The sequence below is a fragment of the Rattus norvegicus genome, chromosome 19 (genome assembly GCF_036323735.1).
Source record: "Rattus norvegicus strain BN/NHsdMcwi chromosome 19, GRCr8, whole genome shotgun sequence".
Lineage (NCBI taxonomy): Eukaryota > Metazoa > Chordata > Mammalia > Rodentia > Muridae > Rattus > Rattus norvegicus.
In genome coordinates this window covers 49,339,989-49,353,440 of record NC_086037.1, presented here as the reverse complement: position 1 = coordinate 49,353,440, position 13,452 = coordinate 49,339,989, and the positions used below count along the sequence as shown (strand labels likewise).

Sequence of the window (13,452 nt, the reverse complement as noted above, 5' to 3'; positions counted from 1 at the left end):
CATGGGGGAGGCTAGAGTTATATCTTGAGTATCTTTCCTTATATCTCTCTCTACCTTATTATTATTTTTTGAGACAAATATCATTGAACCAAGAGTCATTATATTTAAGTAGATTGGCTGATCAGCAAGCTCCAGGAGTCATCCTGTCTTCTCTTCCCTAGCACTACACAGACATGAGCTAAAGGCACACCCTGCCCCATTCAGCCTCAAATGAGATTAGAGCATTTGAATTAAGGTCTTTGTATTTGGGTAGTACACACTGAGGTATCTTCCACCTCACCAAATTATATTTCATAGATCACTGTAATAAACCCCTAGACATGTGACATGACAGAAAACTCCAATGCTTATTGAATATAACTCAGCAGTCAGCTTTCTTTTTCCCCATTTTATTAAAAATACAATTTTTCCCTCACATAATGTATACTGGCAACACTTTTCCCTTTATCTAATATCCCAGTTCCTCCTCCTCTCACCTCCCCTTTCTGTCATTAGACATACCCTTTCTGTCATTAGAAATTGAACAGGCTTCTAAATAATAATAATGCAAAAACTTTTAAAAAAAGATAAAACAAAACCTAACACATTGCAATAGGACAAATTAAACTGAAGGACAGAGCCCAAGGAAAGGCAAAACTAAGATACAGATGTCATGATCCATTCATTTTCACGCCCAGGAATACTATGAAAATACAAAGCTGAAAGCCATTTACTCATTTCCTCTTTAAGGGCCTCTGTAATATCAAGACCACTCAAGGTGTTTTACTTGTAGTTAAGCTATGTTGCAATGCTCGGGGCCTTCTGTGGAATGGTTGCTGGCGCTAATGGAGACATATTATCCTTGCTGTTCTTGTGTGTTTTACACTGAAGTCTACACAATTGGCTTTGGAAGATTAGAATTTTAGGTGCTGGTATCCTATCTTGTCTTGTTGGAGGAGGGGTGTTTTGTTCCTTGGTTTCTGTTGCTTTCTCTGGTTCCTAGGACGATGTGGTGGTTGTGTGTTGCCCAATGGGGATGCTTCTGGGATCATACAAGGTGTGGTCAACGGGGATTCTAGCTTAAATGTATTTCTAGGTGTCTTAGTTAGGATTTTATTGCTGTGAACAGACACCATGACCAAGGCAAGTGTTATAAAAGGCAACATTTAATTGGGGTGGGTTTACAGGTTGAGGTTCAGTCCGTAATTGTCAAGGCAGGAACATGGAAGCATCCAGGCAGGCATAGTGCAGGTGATGATGAGACCTCTATATCTTTGTCTGAAGGTTGTTAGTGGAAGACTGACCTCCAGGCAGCTAGGATGAGGGTTTTAGAGCCCATACCCACAGTGACATACCTACTACAACAGGGCCATACCTTCTAATAATGCCACTCCCTGGTCCAAACATGTGGAAACCATCACACTAGGCATAGGAAGCTGACACGTAGAGATGGAATTGGGCTAGAAAGGGGAACTACAGAGAGGACCCACAGGAAGGAGGAAATCATTTCTGTTACATCAGAATCTGCTTTGTTCCCTGGGAATGGAGACAGAGTGTGGAGAAGCCACATCAAGTATTCTGCTGCAGAGCTGGGAATGAGACCTTGGTATTGGATTTGGAGGAGAAGAGGGAGAGTGAAGACCCAAAGCTTCTCTGCTTGGCTGGTCTGGCAAGCTTGGGTGTCCCAAGGACTGGAACTAGTTCCCAGGAAATGCTTGCTGGAGTTTTGGGCAGAGACAAGGGGTAAGTTGGGGGTAGGAAGGTTGAAGAAGATGTGTGTGATCCACTGAAGATAGAGTCTAGAGAGAGGGAAGGCCACAGCAGGTGATCTGCTACAGAACTGGGGGTGAGATGGGGGTGGGGATGAAGCTGTGGGGGTGAGAGATAGGATTTGGAGGAGAAAAAGAGCTTCTCTAACTTTTCCATAAAGCTTCCTTCAGTGATTCTAGATCCCTTCTCTTTTCATGTACATTCTATAAGAATTTTATCTGTTCATGCAGGAAATCTTAGCAAGTCATTTATTAACAATTTTGCTAATTTTAGGGCCATTTTACTATACTCTTCTCCGTGATGATGTTGTATGTCTCCATTTATTTGGATCCTTCTTGTTTTCTTTGACCAACTCTGTGTAATTAGTCTTATTTATGTTTTGTTGATTTTCTATATTTAGTTTGTAGATTTGTAGGTTGGTTCTAAACACATAGTTCCTCCAACTGCACAGTTAGTTTTATGTCTTCCTTCCACATCTGTATGTCTTCTGTTTCTTTTATTATTCTTTTATTTTGTTTTTTACATTCCAGTCATTGTCCCCCCCTCAGTTTCACCTCCCATAGTTCCTCATCCAATTCCTTTTCCCCCTTGCCACAAGGCCTCCCTGTCCCTGGGGCCTCAAGACTCTGGAGGATTAAGCAAATCTTCTCCCACTAAGGCCTGATCAGGTTGACTTCTGCTACAGATGTGCCAAGGGCCTGCTCATGTATGCTCCTGGTTGATGGTTCCTTCTCTGAGAGTTCCCTGCAATCTAGGTTAGTTGAGATTGCTGCTCTTCCTATAGGGTGGCTCTCCCTTTCAGCTTCTTCAATCCTTCCCCTTATTCAATCATAGCGGTCCCTGACTTCAATCCAATGGATAGGTGTCTGCTTTTGTCTCAGTCATCTGTTGGTAGGGCCTCTCAAAGGACAGTCATGCCAGGCTCTTGTCTGTGAGCACATCAAAGGATAATAGTGTCAGGCCTTCCCTCCAATCCCCCATGAGATGGATCCCAAATTTGGCTGGTCATTGGACGTCCTTTCCTTCAGTCTCTTCTCCATTTTTGTCCCTGCAGAAGTAGACAGTAACAATTCTGGGTCAGGAATTTTGACTGTGGCTTAACTACCTTGTCCCTCCACTTGAGTCCCGACTGGAGGTAGACTCTGTGAGTTCTCTTTCCCCAATGTTGGGCATTTTGGCTAAGGTAACCCCAAGAAGTCCTGAGAGTGTTTCATCTCCTGGGTCTGTGGTACTTTCTAGAGGGTCTCCCACCTCCCACTCCCCAAGGTCGCTTATTGCCATTCATTCTCTTGGCCATCTGGGCTTCTCTTCTGTTCCCTTCCTTCATTTCTGAGCCTATTTCCCCTTACTCCCTCCAGCCTCCCATTCTGGATCCCCCATCCCTCTGTCTCCTGTGATTATTTCCTTTCCTCATTTAAGTGTGATTGGAGCCTCCTAACTTGGACATTTCCTCTTGTTACACCTATAATGGTCTGTAGGTTGTATCCTAAGTATTCTGTACTTTTTGGCTAATATCGACTTATTAGTGAGTACATACCATGCATGCCCCTTTGAGTCTGAGTTACCTTACTCTAGATGATATTGTCTAGTTGCACTCATTTGCCAGAAAAATTCATGCTGTCTTTATTAATAGCAGAATAGTATCCTATTATATACATGAACCACATTATCTGTATCCATTCTTTGCTTGAGGGACATTTGGGTTGTTTTCAGCTTCTGGCTATTACAAATTAGGCTGCTATGAACAAGATAGAGTACATATCTTTGTGGTATGGTGTCTTTTGGGTATATGCCCAAGAGTGGTATAGCTGGGTCTTCAGAAAGAACTGTTTCTAATTTTCTGAGGAACCTCCAGATTTATTTTCAGAGTAGTTGTACCAGTTTGCAATCCCACCAGCAATGGAGGAATGTACCTTTTTGTCCACACCCTTGCCAGCATCTGCTGTCATTTGAGTTTTTGATCTTAGCTATTCTGATTGGTATGAGGTACAAACTCAGGGTCCTTTTGATTTGCATTTTTTCTGATGACTAAAGACTTTGAACACTTCTCAGCCATTCAAGATTCTTTTCTTGTGAATTCTCTGTTTAGCTCTCTACACCAGCTCTTGGTTTTGTTGATTTTTTTATACTGTTCATTTTGCTCCTAATTAATTGAGTTTAGCCCTCAATTTGATTATTTCCTGCCTTCTATTGCTCTTGGGTGTGTTTGGTTCTATTTGTTCTAGAGCTTTCAGGTATACTTTTAATTCCTTAGTATGGGAACTCTCCAATTTCTATATGAAGGTACTTAGTGCTATGAACTTTCTTCTTAACACTGCTTTTATTGTATCCCATAAGTTTGAGTATGTTGGGCCCTCATTTTCATTGAATTCTTCTAAAGTCTTTTATTTATTTATTTCTTCCCAGATCAAGTTATCATTGAGCAAAGAGTTGTTCAGTTTCCATGTTTATGTTGGCTTTTTGTTGTTTTGTTGTTGAAGTCCAGCCTTAGTTCATGGTGATCATATAGAACAAATGAGATTATTTCAATCTTCTTGTACCTGCTGAGTTTTGTGTTATGTCTGAATATATGATCAATTTTTGAGAAGGTTCCATGAGGTGCTGAGAAGAAGGAATATTCTCTTGCTTTGGGGTGAAATGTTCTGTAATATCTATTAAATACATTTGATTCATGAATTCTGTTAATTTCACTGTGCTACTGTTGAATTTCTGTTTCAATGACCTGTCTATTGGTGAGAGTAGAGTGGTAAAATGCTCCCTAATATTATTATGTGAAGTTCTATATGTGTTTTGAGCCTTAGTAAAGTTTCTTTTATGAATGTGGGTACCCTTGCATTTGGGACATAGATGTTCAGGATTGAGACTTCCTCTTGATTGATTTTTTCCTTTGATGAAAATGAAGTGTCCTTCCCCATCTTGTTTAAAAACTTTTGGTTGAAAGTCTATTTTACTGGATATTAGAATGGCAACTTCAGTTTGTTTCTCAGAAACATTTGCTTGGAAAACTTTTTTCAGCCTTTTACTCTGGGGTAGTGTCTGTCTTTGTCACTGAGTTGGGTTTCTTGTATGCACAAAATTCTGGATCTTGTTTATGAATCCAGTCTTTTAGCTTATGTCGTTTTATTGGGGAATTGAGTTCATTGATGTTGAGAGATATTAAAGACAGATGATTGTTAGTTACTGTTATTTTTATTGTGGGAGGTGGTATTATATGTGTATGATTCTCGTGGTTTTGTTGTGAACTACTTAGTTCTTTGTGTTCTTTTGGGTGTATTTACCCTCCTTGTATTGGAGATTTTGCTCCAATATCCTCTATAGGGCTGGATTAATAGAAAGATATTGTTTAAATTTGGTTTTGTCATGGAATATCTTGATTTATTCATCTATGATGATTGAAAGTTTTGCTGGGTATAGTTTCCTTGGCTGGCATTTGTGTTCTCTTAGGGTCTGGAAGACTTCTGTCCAGGATCTTCAAGCTTTTAGAGTCTCTGTTGAGAAATCTGGTATAATTCTGATAGGTCTGCCTTTATATGTTACTTGGCCCTTTTCCCTTACAGTTTTAATATTCTTTCTCTGTTCTATGCATTTAGTGTTTTAATTATTATGTGATGAGAGGATTTTCTTTTATTGTCCAATCTATTTGATATTCTGTAGGCTTCTGGTACATTTATGACCATCTCTTTCTTTGGGTTAGGGAAGTTTTCTTCTATGAATTCGTGGGAACTGTTTTCTGGCCATTTGCTAGAATTCTTCACCCTCTTCTATTTCTATTATTCTTATGTTTGATCTTTCACTCTGTCCTGAATTTCCTGGATATTTGGGTTAGAAGCTTTTTACACTTTGGATTTTCTTTTACCAATGTGTCAATATTTCCCATGCTATCTTTTATGCCTAGAATTCTCTCTTCTATCTCTTGCATTCTTTCTATTGGTGAATTGTGCATTTGTAGCTTTTGATCTCTTTCCTAAATTGTCTATCCCCATTGATGCTTCCCTTTGTGTTTTCTTTATTTTTTTCTATTTCCATTTTTAGTTCTTGGGCTGTTTTGTTCAATTCCTTCACCTGCTTAATTGCATTTTCCTGTATTTCTTTAAGGGATTTCTCTCCTCTTTCAAGATTTCTACCTGTTAGTGTGTGTTTTCCTGTATTTATTCCAAAGAGTTTTTTAATATTGTCCTTACAGGCTTCTATCATCTCATGAGATGGGATTTTAGGTCATTATCTTGCTTTTCATGCACATTAGGATAGCCAGGGCTTGCTGTGGTGGGAGAACTGGGTTCTGATGGTGCCCAATTTCATTGGCTTCTGTCACTTAGGATCTTGTGCTTGCCTCTGACCATCTGGTTCTCTCTGGTGTTATCTGAACTGGGTGTCTCTAATTGGAATTGGTCTTCTTGGAAGCAGGTGGAGCTCTGTGACCTGAATTAGGGCTGGACTTTGGAGGCAGGCAGTGTTGTCTTTGGTTAGGATGGGCCTTCTGTACCTCTGGTTAGAGCAGGCCTCCTATGCCCCTCATTACTGCAGACCTCCTGTGCCCTTGGTTACTGAGGACCTCCTTGGAGGCTCATAGCCTGTACAATATGGGCAGGTATCAGGCATCTGGTCTGGCTCAGGTGGGGACATGGGTCAGAAGGAAAATGGAACTCTATCCTTGGTTACTGTGGACCTCCTAGGAAGCAATCAGGCTACAACATTTGGGTGGGGTAACGGCCAGGCTGCTGATCTCCTTTTGTGTCATTATACTGTCTGATTTTTCTGGTTAGGATTTCCATTTGCCTTTTGACAAAGGGAAAGATCTGAAATTATTGACAACTTTTTCTACTATATGAAAAAACATTGTATTCACTATTAGTCATATCATCTATATATATTTCATAATACTCTCTACCAAAGAAATACATTCTCTATGCTTTTTTAAGCTTTTTCTTTACTATGAATGTTTATTGAATTTTGTCATTTTTCATGTGCCAGTTGATAAGCTCATTCATTTTTCTACTTTAGTTTATAAATCTAAATGTTTGATTTTTGAATGTTAATTCATCATTGAATCTCTGGAGAAAGTCTGCTCGGTCAGGTCACATATTCTGAAAAAATCGTGCTAAGCTCCATTCATGATTATGCTAATAGTTTCTGTGTCTACTCTTTTGCGCTATGTTGCTTTGTTGATGCTGTTGGTTGTTATTACAGTTGATTGTGTTTTCTGGTTGATAAAATGAACTGGTATTTTCTCTTCTCTTTTATTCTGGAACAGTTATGCACACTTGTGCTAACTCTTCTTTAAATATTTGTAAACATTTTTCCATGAAACCAACAACTCTGGTGATTCCTTTCCCTTGACAGTTTTACAATGTAGATAACAGGATGAATGGGGGAAAAGGCTGGAGGAGGAGATCTTTATGATTGGTTTGAGATAGTGGCAAAGAGGAGGCAAAGTCTGCTTAAGTGGTCTGTTACAGATTTCATGGTAAGAATCGGGGCTTGGATTTAGACAGGAGGGAGAGGTAAAGATCTGTAGTAGGCTACCTGCTTTCCTTGTTGGAGTGACCTATGGGTTCCCAGGGAATGCCTGCTGGAGTTGTGGGCTAGGATAATAGGACTAGTGGGAGGGGGGATGGAAGTTTGGAGGGTTAGATATGTGTGATCCACTGTGGGTGGGATAGGGGCATCCAGAAGGCTGAAACAAGAGGTCTATTACAGAGCTGTAGATAAGGCTGGATTTAGAGGAGATGGGTAAAGACCTGTAGTTAGCTTATCTGCTTCCTTGGCTGGAGTCTACTTTCCTTCTAGCCATTAGAGTAAGGCAGAGACTAAAAAGTATAATTTAATCAATCAGAATGTTTCAAATAATTATAATGTGAGTGGTTTATTTGTTCTTAGCTTAACATCTCCTTTTTAAATGATTTTAAAACTTAAAAATGAAAAAAAATAAATTATTTTCTGTTTGGTTTAAAGACTTAAGGTTTTGCATAAGAATAGAAGTATTTGAAACACCTTAGTGTGTTGTGCTTGACCATCATTGAATTGACTGTAACAACCATTTTATGACCAGTTAAGGTGAACTCTGGATCTGGAAAGTTGTGATTAAGAATAGATGGAAGGGGATGCATCCTGGGGAATCTGTGAGCTCCCCTCTCATCAGGACAGCCAGGCGATCACTTTATGTCTCCATTGCCTTCTGAGAAATAATTTAGATGAAATTCCTGTTTGTCAAATATTGATCTATTTACAATCATTTGTTTTAATTCTCTGAGAAAGTAGAACTTAGGGAAGCTAAGTGGTGCAGCAAACATCTTATACTTTGGCCTTGGAAGGGTTAGGACTGGATTTGAGTTTTCAGGGATCACAGTTTCAGGATTCCAATGATTTTGTATTGGGTGATAGCGAGCCTAACGACTCATGTATTTTTACCTTCTTATCTCCTGGTTCTGGATAACCTATTACCCTGAGTTAGCTAATCAGAGAGCAATGTCCGCATCAGGAAATAACTGCTATTCAATGTGTTTGCCATGTGGTTCATTAATCCTCTTGGCTCCCATTTTGCCTGACATTCAGGGTCATAAGACTATATAATATTTTCTGTCTGAGTCATTTATGATTATCTGACTAATTAGGTACATAATATTTTATCCTCCTGTCATCTGGCATACTTTTGTCTACTTTAGGAGCTAATATTATGAGTACTATTGGTCCCGGCTGGAAGCTGTTCACTTTGCTTGAGTTTTCTTCTTAGTCCTGTAGTTTGTTGCTACCAGACAAGAAATTCAGTTCAAAGAAATCAGAAGACTTGGCAGGGAATTCTGGAAGCAAGTGTGGAAAATGAGCAATCTCAGGTTCTTTCTGTTCATAGTTATTGTTCTGTATAAGTGAGAAAATACTTGAAAAAGCAACTTGAAAAAGACGGGGCTTATCTTTGCTTTCAGTCTAAGGAAATAGCATAGAATGGCATAAAGATTCTGGTTGTGGTGGCAAAAGCAAGAAGTGGCTGGTCACACCATATCCACAGTCAGCAAGTACAGAGGGAACCACCAAGTCTCCTCTTTTCCTTTCTATTCTATCTGGTATAGCAGTATTGTGGCATTGGCATTCTCTGGTAACCTTCTCAAAGACTTGCTCAGAAGTGTGTCTTCTGATGGATTGTGATCTAGTCCAGTGGCCAATATGGATAGACCTTGTTAATTTGAACAAAATGCAGCAGAGAATGGGAACAGTAGTCAGAACAGACTACAGGAGAGAAGTTATGGCATGAGAGGTAGTGTTGAATGCTGTGGGGAGTTACATGACTCAGGAGGTCTTTTTCTTTTATGTCAAACTCTGCAGCTTCTGAAAATGCAGGAAATGTACAAAGGAGACCGGGGGAATCTTGACCACATAATTGATTTCTGTCATTTGGAATCAACTGTTTATTTTTATTTCAAAATATATAAAAACAATACACTAATAGAGTTTTAAAAATTGGAAGAGTCCTTAAAGGTATTTTATCCCAGTAATTTTATCACGTAAATAAGGAAAATTAAAACTAAACCAAGTCAAGTCCACCTATTGACTTAGTTCCAGAGTTGTGGAGTTGTAAGATTGCAGCCCCAAGCTTCTTATTCATATTTATGTAGGCTGATAAGATAAACAAGCCCAGCACCAAGGCCACATCCTTAAATGCAATCAGAAGCAGTGGAAAGGAAATGATCTGGTCTACACTTTGTAAGACGAATGCTCTTCTGTGAAGGATGATCTGGAACAGGTCAAGAATAGCTGAGTTTGGAAACTGCTGCATTCATCCAGGGCTGAAATGATTACATCTGAGACAGAGGAAAGACTGTGAGATGCAGCTGTATTTTTGGGTTAATGATATGCACAGCTTGTGATGGATTGAATGTAGCAAACAAAAACATAAGATGTTTTGAGGCCCAGGGTCCCAGGAACAGGTAAATACAGGTCACGTTTCTGAGAGCAAAGTGTAGAGGTGAAAAGTGGTACTGGTGGTTTAGAGACTTGGGAGGGAGAGACAGTGCTGAGAAAGTTAGTGTTAAATGAAAATTTCTGTCATTTGTTCTTAAACCAACTGCTGAGCCACCTTTTCCAGGTCCCTAAAGTATGGTCCACTTCCCTGCATCTCCCTGTTTACCCCGTATCAGTTCTTGACCCCAAATATTTACTTATAAAAGACATAATATTTGTTATCTTTCCTTTGCTTAGCCAAGATTTCCAGGATATTAATGATCAAATGTAAGCTTTATTTTAGTTCATGGTTTCAGAATTTTCTTTCCATAGTTGTTTGACTCCGCCATTTTGGTCTATGGCGGCACAATACCTTTAACTAGGGACATATGATAAAGGAAGTTTGCTCACAGCCTGGAAGTGGAAGGAGAGTCGAGTGTATCGGTATTCTCTTTAAAGGTATGCCTCAGTTTCCAGAGATCCTCCTACTAGGCAATTTCACCACCTTCTGGTACTTTTATACAAGCCTTTAATATATAGGCCTTAGGGAAAAATCTAAGATCCTATATAGTATGTTCTATGATCAACTCTGATTAGTCATTACTTTATGAGGATAAGTTAGGAAAAAAGTTCTAATTCTGTTTGCCTCTTATCCTACAAGAATAGGAATATAAATCTTTTTTTTAAACTGCATCTTCTTTATTTTGCATACTTTTAATTTCAGAACAAAGTAAAACAAACAAACAAACAAACAAAAAACACAATACACAACACCCAACCCTGCTATTCTGTGGGAGGGGATCTTCCTGCCTTAAGGCACAAGGACAGGATAGAAGAGATTCTTGTAGACATGAGCAGAGAGCCAGGTGGGTCAGGACCAGCCAAGGGTGTTGGGGAAGCTATGGGGATTCTATACAGAGGGGCTTCCCAGGAACCTGTAATCCACTTCTTCCATGCAGGAGGCATCCTCATCACCCTCCAGTGGGAGGATCTCACCAGGAACAGCAGCACTGGGCTCTTCTGCAGTGACCTCATCTTCAACAATGCCCAGGCCTAGTTTAATCATGCAGTAGATGCGATTGGAGTGGGTTGGGGGGTCCTCAAGTGAAAAGTCAGAGGAAAGCAGAGCAGTTTCAAACAGCAGCACCACCAGGTCTTTGACAGCTTTGTTGTTTTTGTCTGCCTCAGCCTTCTGTCACAGTCTCCACAATGGGGTGGTCAGGGTTGATCTCTAGGTGTTTCTTGGCCATCACGTATTCCATTGTAGAGTTGTCTCGCAGTGCCTGAGCCTTCACGATCTGTTCCATGTTGGCTGTCCAGCCACAGGTGCTTGTCACAACGCAGCAGGGTGAAGACACAAGCCTATTGGAGATAGTCACTTTTTCAACCTTCTTGTCCAAGATCTCCTTCATGAGCTTGCAGAGATTCTCAAATTTTGCCTTGCTCTCCTCCATTTTCTTCTCTTCCTCATCCTCTGGTAGCTCCAGGACCTCCTTGGTCACTGAGACCAGCCTCTTGCCATCGAATTCCTTGAGCTGCTGCACGAAGTACTCATCAATGGGCTCAGTCATGTACACCACCTCAAAGCCCCGTTTTCACACACGCTCCACGAAGGCAGAGTTAGCCACTTGCTCTTTGATCTCACCAGTGATATAGTAGATGGACTTCTGTGTCTCCTTCATGCGTGACACATACTCTGACAGGGAAGTCATCTCATCTCCAGACTGAGAGGTGTGGTAGTGAAGGAGCTCAGAGAGGCAGCAACAGTTAGTGGAATCTTCATGGATTCCAAGCTTTAAATTCTTGGAGAATGCCTCATAAAATTTCTTGTAGTTCTCTTTGTCTTCAGCCAACTCAGAGAAGAGCTAGCTCAAAGCATTTCTTCACAATGTTCTTGCGGATGACTTTCAGGATCTTGCTCTGCTGGAGCATTTCTCGGGAGATGTTCAGAGGCAGGTCCTCAGAATCAACTATACCACAGATGAAGTTGAGGTACTCAGGTATCAGCTCATCACAGCTATCCATGTTGAACACACGATGGACATACAATTTGATGTTGTCGTTGTTCTTGTTCTTAAAGAGATCAAAGGGAGCTCTCCGGAGAATGAAGAGCAATGCCCTGAATTCCAACTGCCCTTCTAAAGAGAAGTGCTTGACTGCCAAGTGGTCTTCCCAGTCATTGGTGAGAATTCACCATATTCTTCTTGAGTGATGTCATCAGGATTTCTGGTCCAGATAGGCTTCATCTTTTTCAGTTCTTCCTGGTCAATGTACTTCTTGGTCTTCTTTGTTTTCTTTTTCTTATCTTTGCTGCTCTCATCCTCCTTGTCAGATCCCACATCCTCAGTCTTAGGCTTCTCCTCATCCTCTTTATCTTCCTTCTGTTTCTCCCCTTTCTCTTCCTCTGCCTCATCATCACTGATCTCCTTCTCTCGTTCCTTCTCTAAGTAGAGGGTGATGGGATAGTCTATGAACTGTGAGTGTTTCTTCACCACTTCTTTGACCCTCCTCTCCTCTAAGAACTCTGTCTGGTCTTCTTTGAGGTGGAGGATCACTTTGGTACCCTGGCCAATAGGCTCACCATGGTCTTCGCAGACGGTGCAGGATCCACCAGCAGAAGACTCCCAGGCACACTGCTGGTCATTGTTGTGCTTCGTGATCACAATCACTTTCTCCACCACCAGGTAGGCAGAGTAGAAGCCAACACCAAACTGCCCAATCATGGAGATGTCTGCACCAGCCTGGAGAGCCTCCATGCATCCCTTTGTACCAGACTTAGCAATGGTTCCCAAGTTATTTATGAGGTCAGCCTTGATCATGCTAATGCCTGTGTCCACCAAAGTCACTGTGCACTCCTGAGGGTTGGGGATGATGTCAATCTTCAGCTTTTTCCCACTGTCCAACTTGGAAGGGTCCAACAGTCTCTCATACCAAATCTTGTTCAGGGCTTCAGAAGCATTAGAGATCAACTCCCAGAGGGAAATCTTGTTTGCGTAGAAAGTGTTGATGTTGAGGGACATCAGTTTCTGCCTGAAAGGTAAAGGTCTCCACCTCTTCCTCTCCATGATGCACTTCCTCAGGCATCTTGACGAGAAAACCAAGTAGTAGTACAGAGCAGGGTGGGCCCGGACCACGTCCGACTCTCACACCAAGCCTAGGCTGTGCGGGGGTGACTCAAGAGCAGGAATATAAATCTTAAGCTTTCTCTTACCAATTTAGAGAAATTTAAGTTGTGTCTACCTGGAGAGGATGGGTAAAGAGAGGTGTTCAAAGGATGCACTGAAGTAGGCATGCGAGGGAAGGACATTTCTGCCAGGCATGCTGTTATTTCAGTTCTCAATTCACAACCATTTCTTTTTGCTTCTGTGTTTTGAGCCCTGTCCTGAGTACTGGGAGCATTGCAGGGAAGAAAACTAAGTCTTTGCATTTCTGAAAGCTACACTACACAATGCCGGTTATTTAAACACCATGTTCAAAACAAAACAGAAACAGAACAAAGCAAAACAAAATAAAACAACAACAAATAATTCACAGACTCTTTCAGCAGAAGAAAATCAGGTCCTTCACTCTAGTCAGTCAGGCAGGCTACTCATTGCCTGCCATCCCTTGTGCATTCTCCACTTGTATTTTGTGCACTGTGTCTTTCACTCATCCACATTCTCTGGTTCTCTTAGGTATATCATCTGTTCTGTCAGGACTGATACTCAGAGCAGGATTGAACTAGCTTGCATCTTGTTTTGATTGTCTGGTACCTGTTATGATTTGACCCTT

The 13,452-nt window shown here is 40.9% G+C and overlaps 1 pseudogene; it reads right to left on the bottom strand.

Annotated features, from left to right (window-relative positions):
• Nucleotides 1–10,591: 10,591 nt before the first annotated feature.
• Nucleotides 10,592–12,822, bottom strand: Hsp90ab1-ps2 (heat shock protein 90 alpha family class B member 1, pseudogene 2; annotated as a pseudogene).
• Nucleotides 12,823–13,452: the final 630 nt, after the last annotated feature.